At 46.1% G+C, this 10727-nt stretch overlaps 1 protein-coding gene across 17 annotated transcripts in view; it reads left to right on the plus strand.

Moving 5' to 3' along the window:
• Positions 1-10727, plus strand: part of msi2b (musashi RNA-binding protein 2b) — a 225047-nt gene that overhangs the window by 38834 nt on the left and 175486 nt on the right. The window lies entirely within an intron of this gene.

The raw sequence follows: 10727 nt of genomic DNA on the forward strand, positions 1-10727 counted from the left end.
CCGATACGATAACCGATAATATTACTCTTGAAAAAAAATTGTGAAAAGTGATTTGGGGAAAGCATTTAATAAGCATAATTTTATTGCAGTAATTTTACCTACCACCAAATGATGGACAGAACTCATAATAGTCCTCAATAGTACAGCAGTCAACATAACAGTATGTGTGGCTCCTTTAAGTGAACCTGACGTCAGTGAATTGCGAGTGAGTGGCTAGAGAGTATGAATCGTTTTCATTTAGGACTAAACACTAGTGATGTAGTACTCGAGTCCGGTCTCGGACTCGAGTCCGGTCTCGAGACCAATTTCTGCTTTCTCGGTCTCGTCTCGGACTCGTTCCTTCAAAGACTCGGTCTTGACTCGGTCTCGGACCACAGTGGGAGGAGAAGGACTCGTAATTTCAGACCGAGTCCTCGAGACCAACGCATTTTTTATGTTCATATAAAAAAACAGACAACACATAACAACAATAATAATAAAATGCAATGTTGACCGGCATTATTTAAAAATGACATCCCATGGTGCAATGCAAAGATACTGCCGTCAGAGCCGTTTATTTATTTCTATGGCTCTGCTGCCGGTGAGTGTCTGTAGGTCAGCATAGTCCATATTAGGACGTTAAAACTGCTCCTCTAAACAATTCCCAATCTAGCTTAGTCTGTAGGCCTAACTGTTGATTATTAACTGGAGTGATATTAAATTATGAATATTAAAACTGAACATTTTTTATAGTCTTGGTCTCGACTCGGTCTCGACTCCTAAAGGACTCGGTCTCGACTCGGACTTGCTTCCTCAGAGACTCGGTCTTGACTCGGACTCGACTGTATTTGAAACCCAACAGACTCGGTCTCGACTCGGTCTCGACCCTTCAAAGACTCGGTCTTGACTCGGACTCGGCATAGGCGGTCTCGTCCCCATCACTACTAAACACTCATAAACGGCTCAGCTGGGAATAAGCTACAGTATAGCGACCAAATCAGAGTTTGTGAGGGAAACTTAGGTTTAGTTTCAACTGCGGGTAACTGAATAAAGCTGCAACTCCTCAGACTGTATCTTATGTCCATCTACTCTGTTGCGCACAACCTGCTGCAGCAGAAATGAAAGGGGTTATAGCCCCGAAGGTTTTAATAACTTATTATGATGACCTGTCTGGAACTGAAGCAGGAATGGTTAGCATATTTATAGGTAATAATACAAAACCCAAGCTAAAGTAATGCAAATATAATACTAAAACTTAGAACTAGGCCTACTTATGTACTCGTCCCACTAACGAGTTTGTTTATTTGTTTCCCCGACCAGCGCGGTAAAGTGCAAACACATCAGCACAAGACGGCTCTAGATAGGGCTGAGCTCCGCTCTGGTAAGGTTAAATGGCGGATCATTCACGAGAGGAGTTTGAGATGGACAGATTCCCAAATGAACGCATATCCACAGATTTTGTTAGAGTGGTGAAATACATTCACACCGCTGACATTATATTGAGGAAAAAGTATAGCCAACCAAGCTCAAGTAGCTCAGTGTAGCCAGATGGACCTTACGTAGGCCTAAATTAGGACTTTAAAAATTATCGGCGCAAATTATCGGCCAGAATTATGTTATCGGACCGATAATAATATTTTCACTTATCGGCCAATAATATATCGGCCGCCGATATATCGTGCATCCCTACTATCTATCTATCTATCTATCTATCTATCTTATCTATCTATCCATATATCCATCTGATATACAGATTTACAGATGCACTGAATACTAAATTCATTTAGACACAAAAGTGATGCAGTTGGTCAGCACACAGTGTATTAGTGAAACAGCATTGTGGTTTTGTTCCTTCTCTTGAGCATGTATAGGTGAAAGTGTAAACATCATTATCATTATGAGTTTCTGTAGCTGAAGATACTGCTTTCACTTTGGCTGTGCAAAACAGTAGTGGATGTATTGGAGAGAAAAGAGAGCAGGTAAATAAGATGATATTACTGCCATACATCACAAGGGCAGGAACAGCACTAGCAGTTCTTTGTACTAGAGGCCCTACAATGAGTGCCAGACCGTCCTGCACCATTCCTGGTAAAAAGGATTGAACATTTATGATGTAATCCAGTGCAGAATTGGTGGTGACAAATGGTGTTGTTGCTGTGGATGTGGCTCTGAAAGAAGTCGCAGGCTGCCCTCCTCCCTCCCGCCTCCTGGCCGCTCCCCTGGCCCCACGTCACAGCCCTGCCTGCGTCCGCCAGCCAGCTGGGTCCTAATTACGGGGCTAGCCAGCCACACAGGCACTTTATCTGCTAGCCACTCTTTTATTGAAAAACAAGATTGTGTTGTTTTTTTGACTCTTCTCTCTCCGTCTCAGATGTGCTGTGGTGTGTTGGTGGCTACACTACCTTAACCCCTCTCCCTGAAACAAAAGAAACCAGCTTTTCAGGAATGAATCAGGCATCAGATAGTATATTAGAAATAGGTTTAGAACTCTTATGTATATGTAGGTTTTTTTTTTTTGTGCCTGAGTAAGCCGGAGAATACACCTCCATAGAGGTGGGGGCTGGGGTGGGGTGGGGTGGGGTGGGTGGGTGGGTGGGGGGCAAAGATGTGGCCACCGCTTGGCTGTGGTTTGAAAATGTCAGGTCTTTTAAAAGTGACAGCTTTGTATATTTGCTCTCTAAATGCCTCCGACTCCTTCAGAAGAGTCCGATTTGTTTGCGGAGCCTCTCTTCACTGCCAGCTCAGATTGAATTGCGAGCGGCATGCTTTTTTCAGTGATTATCTGAGTCTTAGTTTAGACAGTTATGTATGTTATTTTTTTCTTTTTTAACCAGTCTGAAGCTGCTCTGCTTTGCTGAAAAGAGCGTCTTAAGAGCCAGCGATCCTGAGCCTTGATAAACTCCTCAACATTCGGCTGATTTAATATTTCAGCAGCCAACAGTCAAGTCCGATATCAATTTTTAGATACCTAAATGGCAGCTGGGGAAAAATATCTGCCAGAAAATGGCAAGGTCTATTGTACTAGCAAAGGAGGGAAATGCAGTCGCTTTTAAAAATGTATACGGCTCCCAGCGTAATAGTGTAAGTAATTTGTTAAGTGCTTATAACTCCCCTCGCTAAAGTTTCCAAGATTTAGCCTGGAGCAAGCACTTAATTAGCATATTAATTTTTCAGAATGGCTTTGAGGAGTGCTTCTCCATTTTTCTATTTCCTTTTTTCTTCTCCCTTAATGTGGAAATATTTCCTCCCTCTTTCTTGTCGACTGTTTATCAGGGTGTGGGGCTTCATTGGAATGCAGGCAGCAGCAGCGCTGGAGGACAAGCACTGGCGCAAGCATCTCTGGGGCCTCATAAGGAACCGGCAGCTCGCTCCCATCAATCTTCATAAGCGCACAATCATCTATTGACTATGGGTTCCAGTGTGAGGCACACCTGATCATTAAGAATAGAAGGGCAAAATGTGGCCTATTGGCTCAGTTTATCAGAGGACACTAAAGACTGTGGTGTTAAACCATACATGGGGGTAAAAACTACGCCGAGTCCCGTCAGGTTGGGCTTTGTGTGTTTTAGTCATGACTAGTAGAAATATTGTTAAAGAGGTTTTGAGTCTGTAGATGCAGTTTGTATTATCAGGTAGTATAAGGTATGACCTTACTGTATTAATGCATCCCAACGCTGCAAGTTAGGTTGAGCTAAGTGGTAGTCACAGCACCATAGGGTTGATCCAGGATTTGCTTACTAGGCCTTTGTAAGGGACAACCTTGTTGAGTATTATGATGGCATCATATCAGACCCTAAATTCCTTGATTTGTAGATATTACACAGTGTCACTGATGAGGGTTGATGCATCTCCATGCAAAGATCTTGTATGTGATCTATGGAAAAAATACGGGTCATAAGATTGTTGTCACTTCCACTTGACCCTAACAGGGAGAATAGGAGAGCCCCACTCCTGAATTGCAGTGTAACTGAAATTTTACCATCAGGAGGAGAAGGAAATGTAACCGAATAAGCTAGTGGGTTTCAGGCAGAAGCCTCCCAAGGGACAGACTGGATCAGTGGCCCATATTGAAGGGATTTTCAGAAAAGCATTGATTCATCCACTTCTGCCCCCCCCCCACTCCCCACCCCCCCACTCACATGCTCCCCTCCTTGCGTTCTCATTTCTGGGCACTGTGGGTGCGTGGCGTGCCTTGAACTAGCTTGCAGTGACTTTAACTAAAAGCGCTTCTTTTTAACCACTGTGCCATGGGAAGGTCATTGCAATCATGCACATACCACAAACGTGTTCTAACCAGCCAAGCCGTGTTGTGCGCTGGCGACTGCCCTCATCCCATACCTGTGCGCCTGCTCTGGGTCTGCCGGTGGCTCCACTCAGTAGACGGATGGGCATCCATAAAAGGCAGACTGTGCCATTGTGTGTGCCGGCGCCTCATTCACCTGCTTCTGCAGGCCTGGGTATAAAGGCCCCCCCTTCCCACCGGCTTCTCCCGGCTGCCTTTTATCTGGCTGTCCTTGTGGAGCCGTGTGGCTTGTAATCTAAGCAAGCGACAGCTCCAGCCCCAGCCTTGTCACTGGGTATTTGCGGTAAGCATCTTTTCTTCTGCTCAGCTGCTCAGTGTAATTGTATTGTGGTTATCAATTAGGCCGACCTCTATTTATACACCCTAGAGCTGAGATTGTACCAGATCTCGTAAGAGACTAAGGTTGCAAGGTTTTTTTTTTTTTTTACCCCTTTGTTCACTTAAATTTTTTACTGTAATGTCAGAATGGGTTTTTTAGAATGTGTTTTCCAGGATGGACATTGCCTGAGTGCTTTGCATCTTCACTGATGTGTAAAGGGGCCGCGGTGCTCGGTGGAAAGCTTTCACTTCATGCTGCCAGACAGGTCTGAAATCAGGCACAGCAGTCGATGCTGTCGGGATTACTTTAGCTCTCTGTAGCTTGTTGCGCACTTCCTGGTGGAACCAAGAGGACAAATGATCTAGAGGTGCTTAAGAGTGCCCTTTGACTGACCGACGTCGGGCTTGGCCAATAATCCAAGATCACTGATCGTATACTCGCGTAACATCGTGGACACCTAGCTCCCGATTGATGTTGACGCTAAGGTGGTACAGGCCTCCTCTTTTGACACGCTGATGCCTTTAGAAACACACACACACACACACACACACACACACACACACACACACACACACACAGACAGAGCCATGCAGTGTACACACACTCTCTCTACCCTGTGCCAGAGTGAGGCGATGCTGGCAGTGGCCGGTCCATCCGCTGCTATCCAGAGACTCAGCACATGTAACTAATCAGCTCATGGAGCCTCTCAGTCAAACGCTGCCATGCCTGTCAATCAGGGTTAGCAGGCAGCCTCAGTGGCGCGCCGCGCTGTGCTGTGCTGTGCTGTGCTCCGCTGTGCTGTGCTCCGCTCCCTATCCAGCCTGCCGCATGGCAACCACTCCTATTAAAATTCCGCTGTGCAAATTGTGTACAAATTGGAGCTCGGCTGCTATATTTAGCAGCCTGGAAATGGAGTGTGGCAAGTGGCACTGGATTCTGTCACTCAAGTGCCGAGCACACACACTTGGTATTAGCCAAAGTTGATTTCTTACTCTTGTTCCCCTTGTGTGGAGGAGAGGCAGGGACACACAGAGCTGATGCTGCTGCTTGGCATGCCGAGGCTTGCTGCAGCGGAGGGAGTTAGTTAACCCCGGCCCTTTGAGGAGAGGAGGCGGAAGCCATAAGCACTGAGACAACAATCAGCCCTGGGTGTGTGATTGAGTTGATGGAAATAGGGGTGTAAGTGTACACACACTCACACTCACACTTACACACACACACACACACAGGCATACACATGCAGAGCTTCATTATCTCTGACTTTAATCAGAGACATCCAGCCATGAAAACAGTGCGCAAGTAGGAAGCTGATTTAAAAGCGGAATAAAGAAAAAAGACTAAACAAAAACAATCACTAGATCAGAAGTGTGTAAATAAATATATAATGGTATTAGCGGGCTTGTCAAAGCATGAAAGGGACTCTTGGGACAAGGACTGACAGCAGCCAACTGCAATCAGTGGAGAGTACATCGCACTACTCACGCTAATCAGCACAGGCAAATCAATGGAAATATGCTCAGGCCACTTTAGCGCATCCTTAGCAACTTGGACAACAGAGGAACCAGAGAGATACGACAGGGCCAACAGGTGTCTCAGACACGGCCGTCCAAGTCATTCTCCATTAAACTCTGAATAACCCCAGTCTCTGTCAAGCTGTCAGGATAAACCACCCCACCCCCAAATGGTGGGATAACTTGATTTTTGTGTGTGTGTGTGTGTGTGTGTCTACAATTGTATTGCCATCTGATAAGCATCCCTGTTTCAGGGCATGGTACATCTAATGAAAGATCTTAATTAGATCTGTTTGTGCCCAAAGGAGTGGCCATCTAATATTAAAGTGTCCCTCCTATCACATTCCTTCCATTTAAGCTCCAGGACATTTCTCCTGCTATTATTTTATGTTTTCAGTGCTTTTGATAGAATGTGGATTTAATAACTGCCTGGTGCCTTTTGCACTGAACAAGTAGACGCGTATGCTCTGGGGCTAAGCTCAGACTGCAATTCTGATTTCGTTTTCAAATTTGATCTTTAGGACTAACTAGCCACACTATTATTTTGCAATAGATCTCATCAGTATAGTGTGTTCAGATGGGCCCTGGGTTAATTTCCAAATCCACTGACATTGGTTTAGTAATAACATTGACATTTTAGTGCTGTCTAGCTGGATGAAAGCAGCGCAGCAACTGGACAGAGGAGAACTGGCAGTGTGAACATTTAGTGTTTATGGATCCCATTAATACATTTGCAATTTCTAAGAAGATTCTGTTCTGTTCTTTTGCACTTCAGATTTTATTGCGAACAGAAACTGAACCATTTTATGTTACTGTGGTGGAGTCTTTTATATCGTGTGTTTGAAAATGCGGTAGTCATAGAATATCCTTGATAGCCCTCTGCTCAACAATAAAACTCCTGCTGAGTCCATATTCCTAGATTGTCATGGCATGTTAGAGTATATTATATGATGGCAGGGCTAGCAGATGGATGAGTCTTTTATGAAAGACTGTAGCATTGCCAGGCTCAGCATACAACAGAGATGATTTGATATGTGACTATCCATGCACATGCTCGGTTTGTTTATGTTGATATTTATGCTTCATCACTGCCACCCGTGAGCCGTGGCCCGAGGCTAAATTCTATGTGTGTGTGTGTGTGTGCATGTGTTTATCTATTTAAGGATAGTGAGATTAAGACATCCAACTGCCTTTATCCAAAGAAGTGTGAGGAGAAACAGAGGAGCTCTAGCTGGCTTTCTTCAGCTCTATCACGCAGGGAGTTCATAGCTCACAGTCACACTGCTCCCATTTTGCTGAGAACAAGAGAAGGAGAAACACAGCACCTGCTTCATGACAAAACAAGGTTTTGCAGGCACCTTGGCATCTGATTTCTATTTGTTCCTTGTGCCTCCTTACAAAGCTCCCCCAAAATGCACCTGTTTTAGTTTGCATTGGTACCGCTATTTTACCACCATCTCACAGCTCAAACTATTCAGAGGAACGTCCACCCCAGTTGTGTGGAGTATCTCTCCACTGCAGGCTGACAGCTGACATTCTGTCAGAGGAGAGGAGAGTAGAGTTGAAGAGAGGAGAGGACAGGAGAGGAGAGAGGAGAAGGGAGGAAAGGAGAAGAGAGGAGAAGAGAGGAGAAGAGAACAGAGGAGAGGGGAAGAGAGGACAGGAGAGGAGAGGGTGTTTTTAAAAGCGTCTGTAGACCACGAATGATCCAAGCCGCACAGAAAACTGCAGGGCTCTGGACATAGAGAAACACGCCCACACACACACACACACACACACACACACGCATGCATGCATATTCACAAAGATGTGCAAACAGATACACAGTGGATCTATACATATTGCTTTTCTGTCATCACTTAATGCAGTATGCAGGGCTGATTTCTCCATGCTGAATCACATCTCTTGCCCTTGGTCGGAGAAGCATAGTAGTTTGCAATTTTGAAGATCTGACATTAATTCACCTCTTTTAATACATTTGTCATTTTTCTCTCTCTCTCTCTCTCTCTCTCTCTCTCTCTCTGTTGATGTGTGCTCACCCCAGCCCCACTGAGGAATTAACAGTTGCCTTAGCGCTCACACACTCTTCTTTCCATTCATTTGTTTGTAACACCTATTACCCAGTAGAGTCAGAACACTGGGGTGCCCCCCACCTCCACACACACACACACACACACACACACACACACACACACACACACACACACACACACACACACACACACACACACACACACACACACACACACACACACAGGAACTCTCCGTCCTGACAGATAGGGCTTTTCAAATGTGCACAAACGATGAGAGACTGGTGCATTAAAGTGTGGGTGCTGAATCTGCAAATCCCCAAGCAATAAGAACAGAAGCTGTTTCTCCAGTTGAAGCATGTTATTACAAGACGGGGCGCCTCCATCCATTACCTCCACCTCTCAATCAGTCGGCTCCAGCAGAGTCCCTCAGCGTACTCCCTGATGCATTGGACATTATGGCAGCATTCATCTTGGAATGGCTGCCTGCCGTAAAGCCCTGCCTCTCCCTCACTCTGGCTTTGCTCTCTGCTGCTCAACCTCTCTCTCTTTCTCTCTCTCTCTTTCTCTGTCTGTCTCTCTTTCTTTCTCTCTCTCTTCTCTTTCTCTCTCTCTCTTTCTCTGTCTGTCTCTCTCTTTCTCTCTCTCTCTCTCTCTCCCTGTCTGTCTGTCTCTCTCTCTCTCTCTCTCTCATTCTCTCTCTCTCTCAGACTCTGTCCTCTGCTGGGAAGAGGATAAAGGAGAGACATTATGCATCAGAGAATGTGTGTGATCAAACGTCAAGTTTGAAAGAAAATGCCTATGCCTATACATACATGCATACACACATACATATATGCCTATACCTGCATACATAATATGCACATTTAGCCTATGTAGTTGAAATTTCAGTATAATGCAAAATGTTGGTTTTGTTATTATAAATGTGGTACTTGAAATCCATTTAAAATGATAGTTGGCTATTCTGGCTGAATCCAAGGTGTCGGGGTCTATATAGGGCTGTTGTTGGCCTGTGTTTGCTTTGTTGGCTTCAGAGAGGCACAACTTGGAGTGTTTGTAGGCACTGGCACTCTCCCCCAGAGACCTCTCTTCAGAACGCACAGCCTCCACAAATGCATCCTCCTGCAGCAATGTCAGATTGGCCAACAAGCCCACATGTGCCAACGGCACGCAGGCCAGCCAGCGAGCTAGCATGTGCCTTACACACACACACACACACACACACCCAGGGCTTACCCCAGCATCAGAAGCAGCATCATTGTCCTGCTTGCAGACAGGCAGAGCTGCAGTCATGTCCCAGAAAAGGCGAGGCGTTGAAAAGAAGAGGAGAGTGAGGAGGGAAATGCTCTGCCTGTCTGCTGCCACCATAGAGAGAAATGGACAAAGTAATTGCACTGTACCAGAGCCGCCAAACCAAAGCCCCACCCCCCCCAAAAAAAAAATCCTATCAGCTGCTGGGCCTTTGCTGTCACAGGACATAAAGACAGTGCTAAAAACTTCTCCTGGCCCACGCGCCCCTCACACACCGTGGAGCCCGCACATCCCTCCCGCTTCTGGGAGCGCGTCATGGGCGAAGGAGACGAGGAGCCGCGCCGGCGCCTGCGATCCATCACGGGCAAGCGGACGGAGCCGGGGGTGTGAGGACTGTCAGGCGTGATCGGGAGCGATTGAGACAGGGCCAGACAACGGGGCGAGCGCCCAGGCTCAAACCCGCTGTCTCTCCGCGGCTGTCCATCACTTAAGAAGGCCATTGATTAATGTAATGGCTGTAATTAATAGCTGCTTTTGGACGCCAATATGGCCTGCTGTTGGCGGCAAGCTGAAGCATTGCTCCTCAGCTGTGAGGGGATATTAGAGGCTGTCACTGGCTTTCTCGCTCTCGTCGTGTCCTGTCACTGTGACACCGGCATCGATGGACACAGATAGAAGGCTGTCGCCGCGGACACTCCACATGTATTCCCACTTAAAGGATCACTAATGAATAGATCCTAGATTATCCCGGGCCTCATTAATGCAGCGACTGTGTTGTTTTAGATTTCACTAGAACTGTGAGGACTGTTAATAGCGTGGTCAGTCTAGCGGGATGGACAGCAGTTGCGTTTATGTTAATGTCAGGCTGTTGGTCTCGGATGAAGAACTATTGGCCCATAGTGTTCTGGCTTAGGAGATTTGACCGCATCTACAGATACCACCATGTGGCCCTCAGTGTAAAGCCTGGTGACTGCTTACCTTGTACCTTTCCTTTGTAGAGTTGTTGCCATGGGTGCAAAGTCTCTGGCCTAGTTTCTCGCCCTGTGGGTAAGAGATTCTCGGTCTCGGCAGAAATATGATCTTATGCCCAGGTGTGTTTTCCTCACCTTAAAACTTTAAAAAATGAACAGGGTCAGTTCCCAGCATGTGGGAATAAGGGAAAAAGCAAATGCCAACTGCTACAAGAGCCAGCAGGTGAAGTCTGGAGTTCCACCTCAAACACAGTATGCAAGTCCACACACACACACACACACACACACACACACACACACACACACACACACACACACACACACACACACACACACACACACACACACACAGCATATGTATTT

Source organism: Alosa sapidissima, chromosome 15 (genome assembly GCF_018492685.1).
Source record: "Alosa sapidissima isolate fAloSap1 chromosome 15, fAloSap1.pri, whole genome shotgun sequence".
Taxonomy (NCBI): Eukaryota; Metazoa; Chordata; class Actinopteri; order Clupeiformes; family Clupeidae; genus Alosa; species Alosa sapidissima.